Raw genomic sequence first — 21481 nt, 5'->3', positions numbered from 1 at the left:
TTGAGGATGTGTTTATTTGTACACCCACGTAAAGTCCATGTCAGCAACTGGACGCTACAGCTGACTTCCAACGAATGAAGTCCATGCGTTCCGATGCTGACATGGTTAGTGTTCTTTAAATGGAACAACATTTAAAGGAGCAGATTACAACACATCTTCCCTTTATAAAACGAGGAAAGAAATAAACCATAAGCAAAGTAAAACTTGAGGAAATCAAGGAAAATAAGAAGATAAATAAAAACAATAAATTCTACCGAAATTTAACCACAGAATAAGTAACAATGAAAATATAAGATAACAATTCTACTTGAGAATATAATGTTGAAAATGCAAAGGCGGCCTTCGAACATACCAGGGCATCCAGAAAGACCAACATGAGACTCACCATCACCAGCCAGTGTGTGACTGTCCATAGACGACTGATCAGGATGAAACTCACCATTGGCACACTGTAAGCGTCTGCCAAAAGAAGGCTGGGAATTTCTGACTTGAGGTAAGCCCTCACAATCATCACCCCTCCCATTCTTTGAAAGACGAGACATGCTCCAAGTACTCCCACCAAAAAGCATGACTACAGTTTTCATTACTTTGATAATGCGTTTGGGGCCAAAATACTTGGTTTCACCTTTGGGAGACCACACACCTTTATTTACAAAAACAAAATCACCCACCTTCCAGTCAGGCTTGCGCACATTGATTTTGACATCAAACCTTTGTTTGTCATTGTCCTGATACCTTCTGACTCTCAAATCATCCACAGTTTTATTCCTGTCAGTAATACTCAACCATACAGGATTGAGTTTGTTACTGGCTTTCCTGCCCTTAAGTTTCCTGAAAGGAGAACAACCTGTGATACTGTTGGGAGTGTTTCTGTGTGCCCATAATTTTTCTCTAAGAACATCTTTGAGGCGGCACCCAGTATAAACAGCAGACTGAGCAAACACCCTCACCAATCTGTTCATACTCTCTACCAGGCCATTTGCCTGTGGTGACTAAAGGGCCGTACGATGGTGGGTAATGGAAGGATCCTTTAGAAAATCAGTCATCTCTTGAGAGATAAACTGTACACCATTGTCCGAAAGCAATACGTCCGGTACTCCTTCAGAGGTGAAACTATCTTTCAAAAAACGCAATTATATTTTTGCTAACAACAGAACTCAAACAGCAAGCAGAAATCCATTTAGAAGTATAGTCAACAAGGACCACTACAAATCTTTCTGAAGGAGCAAGTACTTCAAAGGGTCCAACAATATCAATGGCTAATTTAGACTAGGGACGTTCAGGGATGGCTACTGGAGAAAGCGGGGAAGTGCTGACCTTCCTGGTTTTGTCATTTGCAGCACAAATAACACAATCCCTGACAACCTCTTCAACTTGCTTATCAACTTCACGCCACCAATAGGATTCCCTGACCCTATTCTTGGTTAAACTACGCCCAAGATGACCTTTGTGCGCTAAATTAATGATTTTCTCTCTGATGGAGTGAGGAGGAAGTAGCCTATCCCCTCTGAAAAGCTCACCATCAATAATGTTAAGTTCCTCACAAACATTCCACAATCCCATCCTTGTTGCCAGTAATAAAACAAAGTAAATGCCAAGGGCACTTCAGGATGTGTTTATTTGTACACCCACGGAAAGTCCATGTCAGCAGCCGGACGCTACAGCTGACTTCCAACTAATGAAGTCCATGCGTTCCGATGCTGACATGGTTAGTGTTCTTTAAATGGAACAACATTTAAAGGAGCAGATTACAACACATTCCTCTTTTGTGCTTTATGGAATTGTAACAGTGCTAATTATATTGTTTTTATGCATTCTGCTGCTCGTATTGGCTAGAGTACTGCATCTTAGAGCACGTTAGTTAAAAATAAACACTTTAAACTATACAGTGTCTCTGTTTACTCATGTTGTGGACAAGTATGAGTGTGAGCGAAAGAGTGTTCTTGTTTCCACTAGTCCTGAGAGTTTACTAAGTTGCATGTTCTAGGTTGTCTAATCATTGGTAGCTTTGCTGTAGTACGGCGAACAAATGAGACACTAATGCTAGTCGGATTGGGGTTCTGGGCACTGAGGTGGCTTTTTTGGTACACAACAATACACCGAGGTCCTGGTTTCCTGCGCATAGTTGTGTGCATGAGCAGAATCCCTGCAACAATTGTCGCTTAGACATGCATCGGAGAAGGCCTAGCAAGATGCCCCGCATGAGGTCTTGGGTTATATGTGCTTTTTGGCGAATTTGAGGGCTTATTTAGGATCCGTGAAGTGGTGTGTTTTCCCATCTTGCGTTACTCCTAATTTGGCAGGGTATAACATTGCGTGCTTCAGGTTGGCTTACTGAAGGAGTCTTTTCACTGGCTGGAAATCATGTCTTGCCAGCTGCACCGCCGCTGTGAAATCCAGAAAGAAGGATAAGTGATCACCCTTATATTGGATCTACCCTTTCTCTCTTTCAACACGGAGGATTATGTTGCGGTCTTTATAGTTAAGCAACCGTGCAACTACTGGGCGAGGCGATGCCCCCGGAGGTGGTTGCAGGCCCAGAGTTCTATGGGCCCTCTCAACTATGAAGACTGGGGACAGGTCAGGTCCGAAGAAGTCACGCAGCATCGTCTCTATGAAGTCTTCCATTCGTAAAATTGCTGTGGACTCCGCTAGGCCAGTAATCTGAAGGTTGTTTCTCCTCAAGCGGGCCTCGAGGTCCTCATTTTTTGCTTGATCAGGTCCAGGACCTTATCCATGTGCAAGAGATGTTCAGATGTGGTGGTCTGGCAGTCCTCTGCTCCGCTCACGCGCATTTCTAGTTGCGCAAGTTGGGAGTCATGGATATCAACTATGTGTTTCACCTTGTCTAGGTGCACTGAGAGGAGGTCTAACTTGGCATGAATGTTTTTCAGACTGGACTTAACCTCCAACAGGATTTCTTTGATGTCTAGGCCCTGGTCGTCAAGTTCTTCCAGAAGACATGCAGCGGCACCTTTTTCTGCCTCGGGGTCCATCTATCTGACATTGCGCTTCTTCTCGAAGGAGAGCTTGGATTGCATTTCCTCTGGCTTGCCCATGATCGTCTGCGGGTGAAGTGCGGCGAGCACGCACAAGGAAGGGGAGTCCGGTGTGTGCTGGTGCCTCACCTATGGTGAGCTGGCTTGGTTAGCTGTGCGACGCCTGTGGCTCTCTGAATTGCTTTCGCCCCCCCCGTTACCTGGCAGTTGTGTAGCCTTTCGGCTCTCCAGAGGCACGCTGGGCACCCTCCCTCTGGGTAGAGGGGTGTAGCCCAGTATTCACGGGTTCGGCAGAGGACGGGGGCCTTGGTGCTGCCTTTTGCTCTGGGAACGCTGGTGTGGTGATCTCTCCTCGCCCTGCGCCGGTTCCCTGCATGCGGTTTTATCCCAGGGGCCCGCTTGGCCCTGACATTCACCCCCCGTGCATGCGCTGATACCCTTTTTCTTCTGGCTATCCCGGACTAGGCCCTTCACCACGCTGGGTCTGCGTCTGCTGGAACTGACACCGGGCCCATTAGACCGTCGAGTCTGCTTAGGCCTATGGGGCGGGCAGATCTCTTGGCTCTGCCCCGGTCCAGACAAGGCGCCGCTTCTTCCCTAGGACCGCGGCACACCAGGTGCCCCCAGGCCGTGTTGTGGGCTCACCTAGCACACACAAGCCTCCTCGCAGGCTCTCACCTTCACTCAGGCGGGCAGGATGGTCACCTTTGGGTTCCTGGGGCAAGCCATGTGGCTCTCCAGGCGCATCCCCGCCTCCGGCGCCGCTTGGCATGCGCCGAGTGCTGATGTGGAAGCCGCAAGCCCTGCTTCAAGCACCGGAGTTGGGCAATCCGCGTCCAGTGCCTGCCCTCACGGCCCGGGGTGCTTCCCTTCGGATGATGTCTGCCAGGCAGGAAGGGAGGTCCAGCGCCCCAGTGGTGAGTGTGCACTTGTCTTCTCTGCTCACTGTGTGACCTCCAGGCACCTCACGGAAGGGGCCGCCGCCGCTTCTCGCTGGAGCAGGAGGGCTCCAGGTTGGTAGGCCTCACTAGGCTGCAGCCGCCACCGGCGTCCTCAACTCCATATCTGCCTGCATGACGGTCTCTTCTTCATTTTATTTTCGCTTGAGTGGCTCCTGCATTGGCGCGCTTACTTTCTCGGCTGGATTGGCTTCTGAAGAGAGTGTTTTGTCGAGGATTGTGTGCTCGGCCGGTAGAGATGCACTCAATGGGGCCATTTTGCAACACGGCGAAACCATGCCCGCCGGCTAAACAATATTGACTACAATATGGTGCAGCCCTGTGTTTCCCCAAGCACTGGCACACTATTTAGCAGCCTAGTGCCAAAGCAGGCACCCATGCACCATTGTGAAGGGGTGCCTGTGTTGTGTGGAAGATGCACATAAACAATCTGTGGAAGATGGTGTATGTGCAGGAAGGTCCCTCTTCCTGTACATGAACAATCTTCCCCTCAACGCAGACACCCTTGCACTATTGTGCAAGGGTGCTTGACTTGGTGGTGGGCTGCTAACTTTTTACCCAGCGCTGGGTGGAACATTGGGCTGCTTCTGATTGTTGTCAATGAGATGCAGCCCTGTGTTCCAGATCTGGCACAGTGTGATGTTGAGCCAAGGAGGCTAATGCACCACTCCGCCACTTCTCTAGTCAATATGCCCCTTTGCTTGTTCATGTAGGCCAGAGTTAGGAGACACATGTGTGGTCAACTGTCTATATCTCTACATATTTATTTGTGCATGTGTGCTGGATTACAAGTCACTGACAACACCATTATGTGTCTTTATATGTATTCAACAGCTAAAGTGAAATGTTGACATACCCTCAAGTACCTATGTATCTGGAAATAGATCTGCACACAGTGTGGGTGGACACTGAGACATGTTTAGATTGACAGGAGCAACATTAGTCCCCAACCCCCAACGCCCAGCCCCCAGCCCCACCCCCTGTCCCTGGGTGTTACTTACCATGTTGCTGTGGTATCTGGTCATATTCCGCACTATCCTGTCCCTTGACTCCAACCACCAACTCCTCACAGATGACCGCTGACACCTGTTCCTCCAAGTAATCTAGCTCCACCTATGGCGCTGGACTCCCACATCCGGTCTGCAGTGCTGCCTGCCAATTGTTGGACAGTTTCCGCTTGGTCTTGCGCTTGGTATCATGTCAGCTCTTCCTGCAGTCGGCCACTATCCGTTTGACCTCTGCTACTGCATTCACTTTGGTCACAATGGACTGCCAAATGGCATTTTTGGTCCCCAATAGCACCTTGGAGCTGACAAAGAGTTGGTGTTGTTTCCTTGTGACCATCGCAATCAGGATATCATTTTTCTGTACCTCCTGGATGTTAGAGAGTTTAGGGGGTTAATAAATTTCTTATTTTTTTTTGGGTGCTTCGCTGAATTTTTGTAGGTTACTTTCCCCACGAAGCGTGACAAAAGTGAGGTGACAAGTTTTTCTGGCCGCTGCCTGGCTGTCCGTCACTTTTTTCACATTAGCGGCAAGAGTTTTATCGCCATAACATTGGTGTTAGCAACAACATTTGCTGCTGCGAGAAGATCCTTTCGCCATGTAGCGACATAATGTAAATACTTCAATACCATGGTGATAGGTTTCAGCAGTACGCAGTGGTAAGAAAATTGCCGCTAACTAACGCTAGCGATAGCTTGCTGCAATTCTTGTAAATATACCCCTATGTTCTAACATGTTGCTTTTTCTTTTTTGCGCCTAACACATACTCACTTTTTTTCAAGCATACCAGTTAGTGTTTAAATTGAGGTCACCAATCGACCAAACTAGGGGGCTCATTATGATGGTGGTGGTGACTGGGACAGGTCCGCAATACATGTGGCGGTTCCTCACACCAAATTGGGATGCGACCGCCACCATGGCGGTCGCATCTTGCATTTCAACATTGTGGCGGGTCCGCCGCAATGTTGAAAATACTTGTTGTGCATTTCTTTTTTTTTTTTTTAAATAATCTTTATTATTTTATTTTACATTTCGGAATAATATTATTACATAAATCAAAATGTTGAAGTATCACATACTTAATTCATCTAGTGCTGCTAAGTTCATCACAGCTAGTAATTACAATACTGGAATATTCCCTGCTATATTATGTTATTGTACAATTAGCACCGCTAGGCATTTAGCCTGCTCTCTCTTGAATTTGCATCCATTGGCTTAGGGGATCCCATATATCCAACCCTTTTTTCTGTTTATTTCGTCCTTTCCTTCTATAAATAGCAGCCTCTAAGCTACGAGTCGCCAGCAGTTGGGCACGCCATTGTTGGAATACTGGCGGTTTTGGATCCTACCAAGCGGAGACTATGCAAATTCTTATATCTGCCATTGACACAAAAATCAGACCTTGCATGCTTTTTGGTCGAATATCTCCATCCATACCAAGCCTTATATCTCCCACAGTAATTTCTATTCTTACATCAAAGATGTCCAATAAGAAGTCAGATATTTCAATAATCAGCTCCTGTAGTGCATCACATACTGCAAATATATGTATAATGTCAGTGTCATATAAGGCACACCGTGGACATACTGTTCCCTTACCGGACCCCCACTTGGCTATCTTGCTTGGTGTATAGTACAGTTGAAAAAATGTCTTGTAATACTGGGCTTGTAATCTCGCTGACATCAATATAGACTGTGATAATTCATACTATTTAAAAAAGGTTTCAGACGTGATCCCCAATTTATCCTGCCATTTTAAAAGAAATGTATTCAAATCGTCTGGAAGTGAGGCCATCACACATCCATAAATTTCTCCAATTTTGACTACTCTATTTTTGCTTATAATTTCCATAATTTGGATTTTTTGAAATTTAGATCCACAACCCCCTTTCTTTGAAAGAAAATCACTGATTTGAAGAATTTAATGAAATCCCTATAATCTAATGTATAGTAATTTCTTAGTTCTTCGAATGATTTCAGCCCCAAAGTAGAGTAAAAACACCCTAATTGTGTGATCCCTGCACTTATCCATCTATTCATACATACATCATTGAATATCTCTGGGAGATTGTTGTTTTTAGCTAATAATGTATACAACGATAGCCTCCCAATTCCCAATAATTTGCGCATGTTGTTCCAGGCTTTATGGATACCAACAAGTGTTTTAAAGTGAACTTTTTTAAAATAGCTGTCGTATGAGTGCCGCCATAAGTACCCGCTGACTTTATTACCCAGAATAAATTCTTGCGGTGTTGGTATGACACTGTTTGTCCGATTAGCCATGTTTACAGACAATAGTTCATTACAGTAATTCAAGATCGTGGCCCAACAATACAGTTTAAGATTGGGGAGGGCTAAACCACCTCTATCTTTAGGCAAAGTAATGAATCTGATTGCTCTGCGAGGTCTTTTATATCCCCAAATGAACCGTGAAAACACGTTTTCTATGGCTTTAAACCATTGTGGTGTAAACTTCAAACCAATTGTCCTGAAAAAATATAAAAAGTTTGGGAAAAAAAGCATTTTAATCATGTTACACCTGCCCCCTATAGATAGATGTAAATTGTTTAGTCTACTACGGTATTTTTCCATATGTTGTATCAATGGATCAAGATTAACCTTCACTAAGCTATCTAAGTTAGCCATTATGTTGACACCCAGATACATAGCTTTTTCCACTACTCGATCATCTCTCATCGTGAGTTTGTTATTAAGAACTATCTGGGTTTTATCTTGATTCAGCTTGTACCCGGGTACCTCTCCAAAGAGTTTAGCCTCATCCTCTATTGGCTTTATTGCGGCGACTGATTCTTCATTTAGTGACCAACGCTATGTCAGCCGCATAAACCAGTGTTTTAGCATCCCAAGTTTGTGACCGTTTTGGTGGAATTAACAAATTATTTTCGAGTCTGCAGTTAAAGGGGTCAATAAATATCGCAAATAATAGGGGCGAGCATGGGCACCCCTGTCTTGTCCCTCTAGTAATAACTATCTTCTCAGAAACTGACCCATTATCATCACTACAGCCTCTGGTGTTGTATACAGCATTTGGGTTGCTTTTATAAAAGGCTCCCCTATACCACTTCTGGACATTGCTGTCTAAAGGTATTTGCAGGAGACCCTATCAAAGGCTTTCTCGGCATCCAGCAGTATGAGTGCCATGGGGACCTCCCAGGGATAAACCCATGCTGGCGACCAGATACGATTTTATGAATAATTGGTACCAAACGACTGGCTAATAGTTTCTAATAGATTTTTGAGTCACCATTAATCAGGGTGATGGGACTATATGATCCGAGTTCCGTAGCATCTTTGTTCTTTTTTTTAAAAAACACGATTTTAGCTTGAGACCATGATCCCGGGGGTCGACCACCCTGAAAAATATGTATAAAAAGATCACTTAAGATTCTCTTTAGTGTCTTAAATTTTTTTACATAAAACTCTGTGGGTCTACCATCCATTCCAGCTGCCTTCCCCTTAGCTAGACTATTCATTGAAAGTAACATTTCTTCCCACTGTGATATAACATCCAAACTGTCTTGATCCTCTTGCCCTAATCTAACGGATGTGGTCTGATCTAGATATTCCTCAATCTTGTCCTGTCCTATACCAGTCTCCTCATATAAATCTTGATAGTATCTTTATCAGGTTATTGCGGCGTTGACGATTTTCTGCCTCTTCTAATTTCCACATTACATCCATCAGCGTTTTTTCTTGCGAGGGCTCCTGTTCCTTAAGTGTCCACAGTATTTTCTAGATCCGCTGTGCGTTTTTCCACCATGTTTAGTCTCTCTGCAAACTCTGTGCAAGTTTTCCCAATTTTACGCATTGTACCTTGTAGCTTCTTCGAGGCTAGCCGTGCTTGACGGTATTCAGTTTTAGCCTCATATCGGAACGATCTTAGGGATTGGAGAATTAGCAAGAGGGTAGGCTCTTCAGCTTCACCATAAGCTTTCTGTGCGGCCAAGCCAGTCGGCTGTTCTCTAATGGGTTTTCCTTTCTCATTTGAGCTGTTAGAAGGTAACAACTGTGTTGCTGAATAGTCCCATCCTAATTCTCCTTCTTCTCCTCCCAACAATTTCTTGTGGTTGCTCTTTTTCCTTAACGACCCCCGTTTGGTTCTCTTGGGTATCCTTCTATCGTTTTGCTGGCTGTAGTTACTCGTGGAAGAGTCACCACATTCCACATCATTGCCACTACTTGAAAGTTCAAACTCTGAGTCTACTGATTCTTCATTTAGAGAGTAAAATTTCTCCAAGGAGTCTGGAGAAAGAAATCCCTCCTCTTGGCTCCTTTTCTGAATAGCCCCTTCACTGAGATCATGTTGTTGCCCTTCACACATCTGCTGGGCTTTTTTGCCATCTCTGGGGTCTCTTCAGTCGGGTTATTTACACTTTCTTTGGGGAATCTGTCTTTATCCGGAATTTCTTCCTTGTCATTATCTTCTCTTTGGAGGGCCCTATTGAGCGCTTCAGGTGTTCCTAGTACAGTATCATCACAGCTTGACCCCCAAGAGGGCCTTCCTTCCTCCAATGAACCCGGTGAATTATCCAGAAGAATATTCTGAGAATTCTTCGTGCCAATTACATCTTCACCGGCAGCCAGCCCGTTTTGTTCACCCGGTTGCCCTTGTATTACCATCTCCGGCCCCTTCTCTTTCTCATTGTCCAAGGGTACGAGCAGGCTAGTTATCGCAACCTGTTTTTTCCCCCCTGCTCCTCCCAGTGGCAAACCTCTCAAATCAGTGATTTTGGTAACATCCGTTTTATCTTTGTTTTTATCCAGTTTACCCCCCTTACCAGAGCGTATTTCAGTTTTCCTTAGGTCTGTATCAGTTTTTGAGTCACTTTCCTTTCGAGTAGTAGACAGCGCATTTGAGCGCGTCTTACCTCGACCTCCTCGCGCTGCCGTGGCCTCTGTGCAGTGATCTCCGTGGCTTCTCCTAGCATCCTCATTGTTGTTTGGCAACTCCAGCCAGCAGCCGTCACAGATTCTCCCTCTGGAAACTGTCGTCAGAAGCAGCCGAGCAAGTGATTCCCCGCGCGTACAGCAGGCTGGCTTGTATCGATGCTCCCCATGTCACTGGGCTCCGTCAAGCCTCTGGAACCATCGGGCCCATCGGATACTTTCGATCACTCGCATTACTTCACAGTTCCTTCGGTTCAACACTACCATGGAGCTCTTCGCCTCTGGAACATCCTCCCATTGCTTTCATGCTGGTGTGCATACCATTCATTCCATTCTACTCGGGTAAGAGCACATTGAGGATCGGAGCGGAGCGCAGTTGAGTGAAAGCGATCTCACTCAGATGCCATCTTGCCTCCCATGTTGTGCATTTCAGTGCACTACGTGGCAGGCAACACACGGTGCCTGCCACTTAGTGCACTTAAATGTAGGGGGTACCATGGGTACCCCCCCAGTGCACATACACCTCCCCCCAACACATTGGGGGCCCGCAACGTGCCCCCGAAAAGAATCTCTGCCAGTCTTTCTATGACGGTTTCGCAGTCATGGAAAGTCTGGATCAAAGCTTGCATCATAATATGGTGGACGGTGCCTGCTAGGCACCGCTACCATTTTATGAATGCAGACCACTCCGCCAGGCAATCGGTCCGATTACCTGTGGTGGTTCCATGACGGACGGTCTTTGCGTTCGCCGCGGTCGCAGTGTGGATCCGCCCGCCATCCTAATATGGCGGGCGGTCATTCCACGTTTGATGGCGGGCGGATCGCCATCGCGCGATTGGCGGTGGCGGTCCATCTGTCATCGTAATGAGCCCCTGGATTCAGTTTGTTCTACTTATGCTTCTCCCACTAATAAAGCTAGATACCAAGTTAATTTCTAGCCTCCAATTTCAGATTCCCGCTCATGTACAGAGCATTTTAGAAATGTTAACTTTCAATTTAGCTTTTTTTTAAGCTATGAACACTTTCTTAAGCTACTGATACTATTTAATTTTGCAAACAGTTACAGGCACACTGATTAGGCGTCAGGGACCCCCTGGGGTCCGCTGACCACAGGTTAGGAGCCGCTGGTTTAGGCGATAAAATAAAAAAGATGTCAAATATGATCACATTTTAATGAAAATATATCAGTATTGTTATATATTAAAATATAACAGCAGGACAAACCTTTTTTTCCAGTGATGAATGATCAAAACTTCTATTTCAACCAAAAAAAAAACACTTCTATGTAACCAAAGCCCGAATCCTTGAGAGGAATAATGAAAAATCTGAAATACATTAGTATCATAATTTAATAATCAGTTCGCAACATTATAATAATTGGTCTACCGAAGTTCAACACTAATTGGCTCTTTGTTATGAGCTTTTCACCTCCAGCTACGCAGGCTGTTTCCGAACCTCGGCTGGAAGTTGCTCAGATTGCTAAGTGAAACGCTTTTGATTGTCCTTTCTCTGCCCAGTCAGTGCTGTGCTATTTCTGTTCATTTGCGTATTAATGAAACAACCCCTCGTGGTTCATTAGGATGCCATTTGGCAGTGGTTGACCTGGGGAGTTAAGCACTGAGGAACTGCCCTAACTCACTGATATCCCCTAGCTGACACAGGGGAACCCCACGCCCACGCTTGGGTTTAGCATAGAAACTTCTTTCTAGTCAAACTGGTCAGAGTCTGCCACTTGCTGCTCTCACCTATAATATGGATTACAGTTACTCAAATCCAAGGTGGCAACAATCATTAGTCCTGATTTCCACTATCCAGGTCCCCTCTAGTCCTCCAAACAACAAAAAAAACGTGTAATTAGATTCCACTAATTCATATCGCCTTTTTTCAAATATCTACATGAAGATGCAATGCCTCTCCTAATATACTGTTTACTTAGAATATATATGTTAACAATGTTGTCATCATTTTAAAGAGTTTGAAAGTAAGCATTCCATAGACATAATTTTTCACTAACCAGGGGTCGCATCTGCAACCCTTGAGTGCCCCTTGTGACTCCTGAGCTGAGAACTGGCAAAATCTAAGCCTGGAACACAGCAACAGCTCGTCCTTAAGATCATCAGTTGGGGCTCCACTCTCCTTGTTTTCTGTCAATTTCTTAGTACACTAATATTGAATACTAATACATTATTCACCATTAGTGTAAGAAAAGTGGAGTACAGTTAGCCAGAATATGACATTCCTTGGCAGAAGAGGTAAATAAAAAATAGTGCTTTTAAATATTGGTTGTGTATGTGCTTGTGGATGAGAGTGTATTTATGTGAGAGTGAAAGAGTGTGAATGTGTGTATGTGTGAGTGACAATGAAGGTCAAACAGGGTGTGATGTCACTTCTACTACCCCAGGCATTTTGGTGAAACTGACATTCATGAGACATTCCTTTTTAGACCTCTCATTCAGACATTCTGTTTCACAAATGCAGAAAGCTACAAAGCAGCATGGTTGAGTACTAGTAAGCAGCAGATGGTCTACATGACATCTCACGATACAATTCACTTACTATGTGCAGTGGAGGCCAAAATACAGGTATGTTGCATTGGATTTGTGGTATTCTGTGTCCCAAAGGGGAGGCTATATTTTGTTGTGAATTGTTCTGCCAGCAGTAGCCTTTTTGGTGCTCTTCGCTGTATTTAGAAGGCAGACAAAGGGGTAGGTATATTGTTGAGTATGTAAATTTACCTGCATATGTGCTTTAATGTTTATATGAAAATGCTAATATTCATGTGTACCTTAATTTGTGCAGTTACATATTATTAATCAATCACTATTTAAATTTGTGTTGGGTGCTCTGGTTTTTTTCAAACCTTGAGCCCCTGCTGGGCCCTTTTTTTCATGAAACGAGGAGACCCTAAACAATGTCGGCTCACGTTTTACAGACCCAAACAGACAGACCGGCCCGGCCCCCCATCAGACACTGAAGACGGCAGCAACTCTGACGGCAACGCGAACCCACCGGATGGCATGTCGGCCATCCTGACAGAGTAACGAGCTGACTTCCGCCCCATTGATGCTCGCTATGACACCCTCATGTCCCGGCTTGACTGAATGGGCAAACGCCTGGACCGTCATGGGGCCCATATAGACGCCATAGAGGAGCGTATCTCTACACTAGAGGACACCTCAACTACCATATCTCGCCGGATGAAGAGAGCAGAGCACTTATTGAAGGAAGTATCCATTAAGAATGAAGACCTCGAGGTCCACTCACAACAGAACAATATCCGCATCGCTGGCCTGGCAGAGTCGACCAATATGTGGCCCTCTTGAGTGTTTTGTTGAATCACTGCTTACAGAACTCTTTGGCGCCAAACACATTTCATCTACCTTTATAGTGGAGCAGGTCCACAGATCCCTAGGCTCACGTCCGCCACCGGGGTCACACCCCCGTCCCATCGTGGCCCGTCTCCTTAACCGTAGAGACCGAGACACGGCCCTTAGAATGGCCCATGAGCGATCTCTTCTACAGTTTTCCAAAGGGCCTCCATTTCAGTATACCGTGACTTCACTCTTGCAGTACAGGAGGCGAGACAGAAACTCTCTGAAGCAAAGGCGCTGCTATGAAAACAAGGACTGAAGTACGGTATGATGCACCCAGCTAGGGTGGTAGCTGAGGGGAACCAGTGCTTCTTTGATTCCCGGGAATAGGTCATTGCTTACTGCAAGCAACTGGGAATGAACAGTGGTCACAATGTCACGTGGCCCAGATGGGCATTGTTGTCTTCCCTATGTTAGCATGAGCACGTTACTGACTGTCCGCTGCTTTGCGCACTTGACTACACAAGTTTATTTTGCTTGTGTCACATTGCAACCTTTACATAAAAACTTACTGTTGTTTTTACACTTTGCTTGTTCCTGGGATTTAGTCTGAACATTGTGAACAAGGTCGAACCACAATGCCCCTTGTTATTCTGTTCTGGTCAGGCCCTAGCACCTAGACAAAACATGCAGATGCAGCTGTTGTTTGGGAACACGCACTTTGGTCACATGAGTGTACATGAATGGGTGAGACACACTTGGAGAGGGACCTTTCCAGGGAGAAGAGCAAGACAGCAACTGTGATGTAGATCTACCATCTATAGACTGAGGTACGGGGACTGCTGATAACGCCCAGAGATAATCTAATATATAATCATCTTGCTTCTAGACAAGGGGAGGGAGGTTAGGTTAGTTGGTCTTTCATTATGACAGCTCCTTTTATGATTTACGGACTACTTGCTATGCTGACCATATTTTTGTTAGGCATTTTTCTACTGATTGTGGCACGTATACTGCATACTAGAGCACGTTAGTTAAAATAAATATTTTAAACGTGTTCATGTCTCTGTCAGATCTTATTGTGGACGAGTATAAGAGCGTGAGCGAAAAGGTGTATCTTGCCACTCGATTCCTGAGAGAGTCGAGAGTGTTGTGTTCTGGGGTGTCTCATTACTTGTTCCATTGTGAGTGAGTAAGAGGGCACGTGAGACACTATAGCAGAGGTCTCCAACCGGCTGACTTTCACTTTAGTACCCTATCGTCATCGTTTTTGTTTTTTTAAGTCCTTTTGAGGCCTCTTGTCTGTGCTTCTCTGCCGCCATACGAATCAGCCGCTCACACTGTCTATTTGAGCCTATCTGGGGCGGGGCGAAGGGACGGATGTCGGGCCAGCATGAGAAGCATTAGCCTGCCCGTGGAGAACCACGATGCTTGCCTTCTGCTGCCCGGCATCTCGCTATGACATCCTTGCCTAGTGTTCAGCAGCTCCTTTTAGTCTAACCTCTAATGCATAATAGTGATATATGCACATCCCTGCAAGGACTGGACATTATCACGCATGTGTGGGGCACATGGCAGGGCAAAGCTGAGCAAAAAAAAAACGTCACGGTAAAGTCCTTTCTTCCTCTGCCGCATGCAAGTGGCAGGCTGAGGTCTTCTTCTTACACCTGGGATGAATCCAGCAGACTCTCTGCCCACGGGAGAACACTGGGCCAGCGACTTCCCTTTGCTTGTAATAAAGTCATTTGTTGGCACCCACGTGGGCTGTGCAAACTCTATGTTGCCTTCCCCAGCAGTGGCTCTAATACGCCTGAGGCAAGAAAGCGCTGAGGAGAGGCAGGGAACACGCTCCACAAGACTGCACCAATCAGGCTGAAGGAGCCCGACCCCTGGATTCTATCTAGACTACAAATGCTGAAGTCCTGTCCTGGGCGGCTAACTACTTCTTTTTGCTGATTTAAAGCTCCAAGGCAAATCCCTTCTCCCCTGCAGCTGAAAGCCCCGGCACAGAACTATATGGGAGCAGCCGCCAAAGTAATCATGAGGCCGCACAGGTAAGAAGTGCGCTCTTCACTTTACTGCTCGTGTTCTCAGTGTGCTTCTAAAACACATGCTCAAACACACAGCTTTAATAGTAAACTTTTATAAAACTCCGAGCTTCGTTACGAGGTGCACGGACATTATTTGGGAAGACACCTATTTCCCTTTCACAGTGGTGTTTCTTTATTAACATATTTAAAAGTAAAATATTCTGGAAACACATATTTTTTCCATAATCATTTCTCTTGCTGATATCACTTTACAGGAAAATAAGACACCACATATGTTCGGTAAACTGAATGTTAAGAAAATACTTTTTAAAGAGTAAGGGAGATGAAGAGTAAGGGAGCAGTGACCAGAATTATCCTGATAATCTCGAGTTGAAAAGCGCAAATATTTTTGTAATTGTTTGTCTTTCAATTCTCCCCACAATTTAAAAGAGCACTAATATTTTTGGGAAAATGAGTAATTTCTGACATTCCAAACTTTGTTATCCTGGTAACAAAGTGTCACTCAAAGTGTCAGACATAATACTTTGACAGGTCAACCATGAAACCACAGAAAACCTGTAAATATCACCCATTAAGAAACTGGAACCTTGGCAGCTATGGCTATGATCCTGCGTGATTTGGCGGCTGGAGCCAGAGCCTTGAATGCACAATTGGCTCTACATCCCGCAGCACAGGAGATGCAGCGCTTGCCACCTTAGGCACAACCAGACAGGCATCAGGATTGTGGTCACAAAGATTTTTTTAGGTCTCGCCTGACCCAGCGCATGCGCTGGTCTGGCGAGACTTATTGAGAGGGCTCCAAAAAGTGCTACCAGGCCAGCCTAGACCTACAGTGCATGTGCGCGGCCGCGCGCGCCGCGCTTGACGCAAGTACTTTTACTTTCGCGGCCGCACAGCCGCTTTGATGTTTGATCGCGATCGCGATCACTTACGCGGCCGCACAGCCGCTCGGCATAGCCAATAGGTCTCTCTTTTGGGACCTTAGAAGTATTTAGTTATGCAACTGTTGCATGGCTAAACACTTATAAGGTCCCAAAGGCGAGACCTATTGGCTATGCCAATGCTTGGTTTTTAAAGGTGCCTGTGCATGGTGTTATTCAAGGCATCTAAAACGAGAGCAGTGCTTTATTTTTATTTTTTTTAAATTCATTTGAAACACTGTTTTAATTTAATCATTAAATTAAAGCAGAGCTGCACAAGCATCTTTTACTTTTAAATAATGTACCTTGCACGTTGTTCCTGGTCACAAAAACGAAACCAGGAACATAATTTTACATGTTTTTTTCATTACATTTTAATGAAATTATGGGAGAATTGTAAAATTAAGTTCCTGTCTCCGGATGGTGCCCAGAGAAAACTTCCAAGCGGTGCTTTATTTGAAAAAAGAAATATCTGTTAAACTATGCTTTTAATTTTCTGATATCATGGGACAAATTTAAAATAAAGTGTTAATTTAATGGTACAATGATTATAACGCTGAACATTTCACTTTAAATTGATCCCTTTTACAAAAAAGTACCTCACCCTGGCATTGGCCATATTTTTCTGTTGTGAATGAGGCCAATACATTTAGAGGGAGAGCTGAGGAGAGCTGCTTAGGTCTGTGGCCCCTTCGTTGCATGAGCAACGATTCGAAAATAATGTAAATAGTGGCACCAAAGTAATTCAAAATATGATGGAATGTGTAGGAAAATCACAACGTTTATTTCTCCTACAGCCTTTCATATGAACAACATATTATCTCACTACATTGAGAGGCATTTTTAGAAGTAATAGCTTTTGAACATGAAACAGTCATGGTCTCCCACCATCCCTGACGACAATGCTATAGTAATGAACTAAGTGGCAAGCCATGTGCACCATCCATGTAGAATAGGTTATTATTACGTGGAACAAAGTTATAGTCCGTTAGGAGAGAATTTTGTATAGTGCACACCCTGAACTCAGGCATTTCAATGTCCTGTTGTGTGATAATGTAGACTAGAGAAAGGAGGGAAGATTAATAAAATAACTGTATTGCAGCATTTATGTAGTGCTTTTGTGGTGCACTGAAGCACTTACATGGTCAGCAAGCTAATCCTGTGTGGTTGTAAAGGTGTCTTTATTTTGTGATCCTATGTGGGAAGTCTTTCTATGTTGTGCGTGATCACCACCGACGTGCAATTACCAAGTTATGGAACATAGTAGTGTGGTGGATGAAAAGGTGTGAGAGACAGATGTACAGTTTATGGTTTTCAGTATGCTGACAGGTTTGAACAACACTGTAGGTCTGTATGATTTCTGATGATTGTAGCCTTCTTAGCTGGTTACTGGAGAGGTCAGGAGCACACAATTTGTCGAAGAGGGATGCCAGACCTAATACCAGGCTCTTTGGTTTCGTATTATGCATTGCAGACACAAAATGGGTATCTCTTTATCCCTAGTCAATGAAGTTGGGCATGGGGGGACAGGGGGAATAATGTGCAAGTTGTATTGCCTTTAGTAGCTCACAATGATTTCCGCAGATCAGAAGTTGGACTCACTACAGAAAAGGTTAAAAACCCCTGCACTATAGCTATTCGGTCCCGGGCTCATGGGTACTAAGGTGGTAGGGTAACTCAGTCCCTACCTACTAAGGTCCCATATTCCCAAGCATAGTTCTGTGATTTTGCAGAATCCCAGCAACCACAAACAGGCCTGGATCGCCCTTCCCTGGCTGGACTGTTCCAACATTCACACTGTTTATCTGCTATATCTCTCCCCACTATCTATTAGGCTGTTGCTCTGCACTATGTGATTCAAATCTTTCAGCAATGGGCACCATTTTCAGATGCGTTGCCCGCTACCCAAGGATGATTCCTAGGCTGCTTTTGTTGTGGATTTCTTGTAAGGGATGGTTTCTATTGTGATTCACCGGGTTCTTCATCCCTCGTGTGGGCAGGGGGAGGGCAACATAGGGCATCTTTTGTGTTAATTTTGGGCTTCCTTTTTTCACATTTTCTTCTATTTCCTTTTATTGCCAACAAGACGGGACCCAGCACACCATTTTGTTTTGGACCTTACATGACGGACATAATTACCCGCCACTCAAATGGGGACAACAAACAAATCATTGACCTAACACTTCTTACATGAAATGCTCGCTGGTTGAATAACTCACGGAAAGGGAAAATGGTACTATCATAGTTGACATGACATGGAGTCAACAACGCATTCCTACAAGAGATGCTCTTGCCTCCACAATAATCGTCCGCTCTCACTACATCCTGGGGACCATACCAATTTTTTGCCATATATAGCTCATACTTCAGGGGGTCTGCATTCTTATACATAAAACGCTACCTTTCAAACACCATGCCACCATCACAGATGACCTAGGCCACTACCTTTTGGTAGTGGGGACACTCCTGCGCTGTAGGCTCCTTCTCTTTAACTTATATGCTCCAAATATTGATGACCCCCTATTTTACAAGAACATGTTTGTCCTATTAGACAAGTATGAAGCTGACGCTATCGGTGGCAACCTGAATGTACTTCTGGACCCCACCCTGAATTCTTCCAGCATGAGTCCTGGTAGCAAACCCTAGTCACTGAGTACCCTTTGAGACATGATCCGCACTCAAAGATGTTTGGCGCCACTGCCACCCTTCTGTCCCGGGCTATACCTTCTATTTTGCCCCACACTCGGTATGGACGCGTTTGGATTATTGGCTCCTCTCGGCCTGTGGCATACCCTCGGTCCAGGAAGTGCAGACTATGCAGCATACACTCTCGGACCATGCACCAGTTCGGTTGCTGCGCACCCTACCTTACGGTGGGGGTTGGGAGCGTTGCTGGTCCTTTTCCTCGCTGGCATTGATGTACACCGTTCTCCGCCCCGAACTTCAGTCCGCCATACATGATTATTTTGACACCAACAAAGGTTCAGTCGCTCGATATGCCACCATGTGGGATGCCTTCATGGAATCCATCTGTAGTATCTGCATATCAAAGCATTCTAGTGCGCTTCTGGATATCCACAATGGACTGGCACACGTGGAGGCTGTACTCATGCTTATTGATGAGGGCTCTACCCCCGCAGCCTACACCGGCGACTCTGCATGATTGGTCAGTCTGAATGGACGAATTTTGCTACTTGGCAGAGAGGGAAGTGTCCTTCCTCTGTAAATACACAACGGCGCAATGTTATGGTGAGGGCGAATGACCGGGGAGAACGTTAGCTTGCCTCCTACACCCCCCCAAGTGTTGGGACTTTTTCCTGAACTCTCACGGGATGAAGGCACCTGCATTAGCACAATGTGGGTATCATACAGGAGCTGGTCACCTATTATAAAACACTGTACACTTCCTGCCAGACGCCCGGAACCATAGAACACCTGTCCTATTTGGAGAAGATAGTGATGGTCTGGCTCACCACTCGCCAATGCCAATTCCTAAGCTAGACGTTTACTGCGGAGGAGATAGCCCAGGCGATCAACTGCCTCAATGGTACTAAAGCCCCTGGCTTTGATGGCCTCACTGGCTCCTTCTATTAAGCTGACAAAACCCCTCTGACCCCACACTTGTTAGAGGTCTACACTGAGGCCATGGAAAAGGGAATTCTCCTCTCCACAAGGCGAGAAGCGGCAATCTCTTTGTTGCTTAAACGATGAAAAGACACCACTAGCTGTTCATCTTATAGAACACTCTCGCTGCTTAGTTTTTATAATAAGATCTTGGCCACATCACTGGCAAATAGATTGTCCTATTGCTCAAACAGGTGCTATCTCCGGTGCAATCAGGTTTCATACCTCACAGGTCGACTTCACACAACCTCTGTAAATGTTTCTCTGTATTGAACAGAGTGTTGCAATGAAATAATCAGTTGTTGTTCAGGAGTGCCTTTTATAGTCTGTGACTGTTGATGGGTAATTTACACATCCAGAGATGCTAGAACTCTATCTTGGAATGGGTTTGTATCGTTTGCATACTGCCAGATGCCTCTGGCTACTTCCATGTGAATGCAACTTGACAGCGAGCAGTTGCTTGGTCCTTTCACATGATGCCGGAAGCTGTGGCCTTTGGTGGACTGCATCATTCCCAGAGAACTACGGCTGTATGTCAGACTGATCCATACTATCCACGGGTTGCTGCTGAAATAGCAACCTTCCAGGCAGCAGGGAGAGTCTGCATCCCCTTCTTCAATGACACAGGGAGGGAACAACCAGTCGGGAAAGGTTCTACCCACCTCTCATGGCGAATTAACTTAAACGTAGGTAGAAACAGTAGGCCCACTGAAAAGCACCTGCACTTGGCTACCCACGATGCAGTCATTTCTGATACACCAAGGTTACACTAAGAAGACACAGATCTTTCTGCACGGTGCAGGATACCCAAATTGAAGTTAGATTCTCCATCTGTGCATTGCGCTCATTCTGCAACTGCCTCATGTCCCGGAGCTCAGTGAGGACCAGGCCCATCATGTCTTGGTACTAATGGAGGGATCCCAATACTTGGTTGAAAGTAGCCTGGGTGACGGTCAACCCAGTGGCTTCACTATGCTGGTCTATAGTTTCCCTCCCATGACCCCTACCACTACCCTGTGGCCTTGACCCAGTGTGCCCCATCCGACTGGTTCTTGGCTGAACTGGAGGTATTGGTGTCTCAACAGCAACCAAGACTGGGGGGCACAAGATCGGGCGTGGTGTTGGTTTGGGAACAGGGAGTGGAGGTATCCATGAGCTGAGGTGTTGTAACAGCTGGGGTGGGAGGTGTAGGTGTGGGTTGAGTGAGACTCACTGACGCCGTCTGCTCTGGCACACTAGATAGAGCAGCCTGTTCCTCATCATCCGGACTTTCAGGAGTGAAGTAATCCCTGGAGGCTTGATCCTTGGCTGGAGTGGAGGTTTCCTTAGGGCCAGATGGTTGGCCATGTGCTTGGCTGTAGGACCCATTATGAATGTAAAATAAATAGATGCATTGTAAGAGTGTGGATTACACATACAATGAGTTTTCAGCAAAACAAGTAGCAACCTAAAAGGAAAAAGAAAATTAATATCTGATTGTTCCTTTCACGTGTATTGTTATTTGTTAAACAGTTTACGTTTCATACAAAATAACGTCACATAAATAGGTAAGAAGATGTCCTGAACTGTAAAAAAATGGTAACTATACATGAATGTACCAACCATTCATCACAACACAGTAGAGAGAAGAAATGTGAAATTAACCAATCCAAGTCCTAGCAGGCTAAACAACAGACATTTACATTAGTCATCAAATTATCAGTA

Source organism: Triturus cristatus, chromosome 2_2, assembly GCF_964204655.1.
Source record: "Triturus cristatus chromosome 2_2, aTriCri1.1, whole genome shotgun sequence".
NCBI lineage: Eukaryota > Metazoa > Chordata > Amphibia > Caudata > Salamandridae > Triturus > Triturus cristatus.
This window is presented reverse-complemented; position numbering follows the sequence as displayed.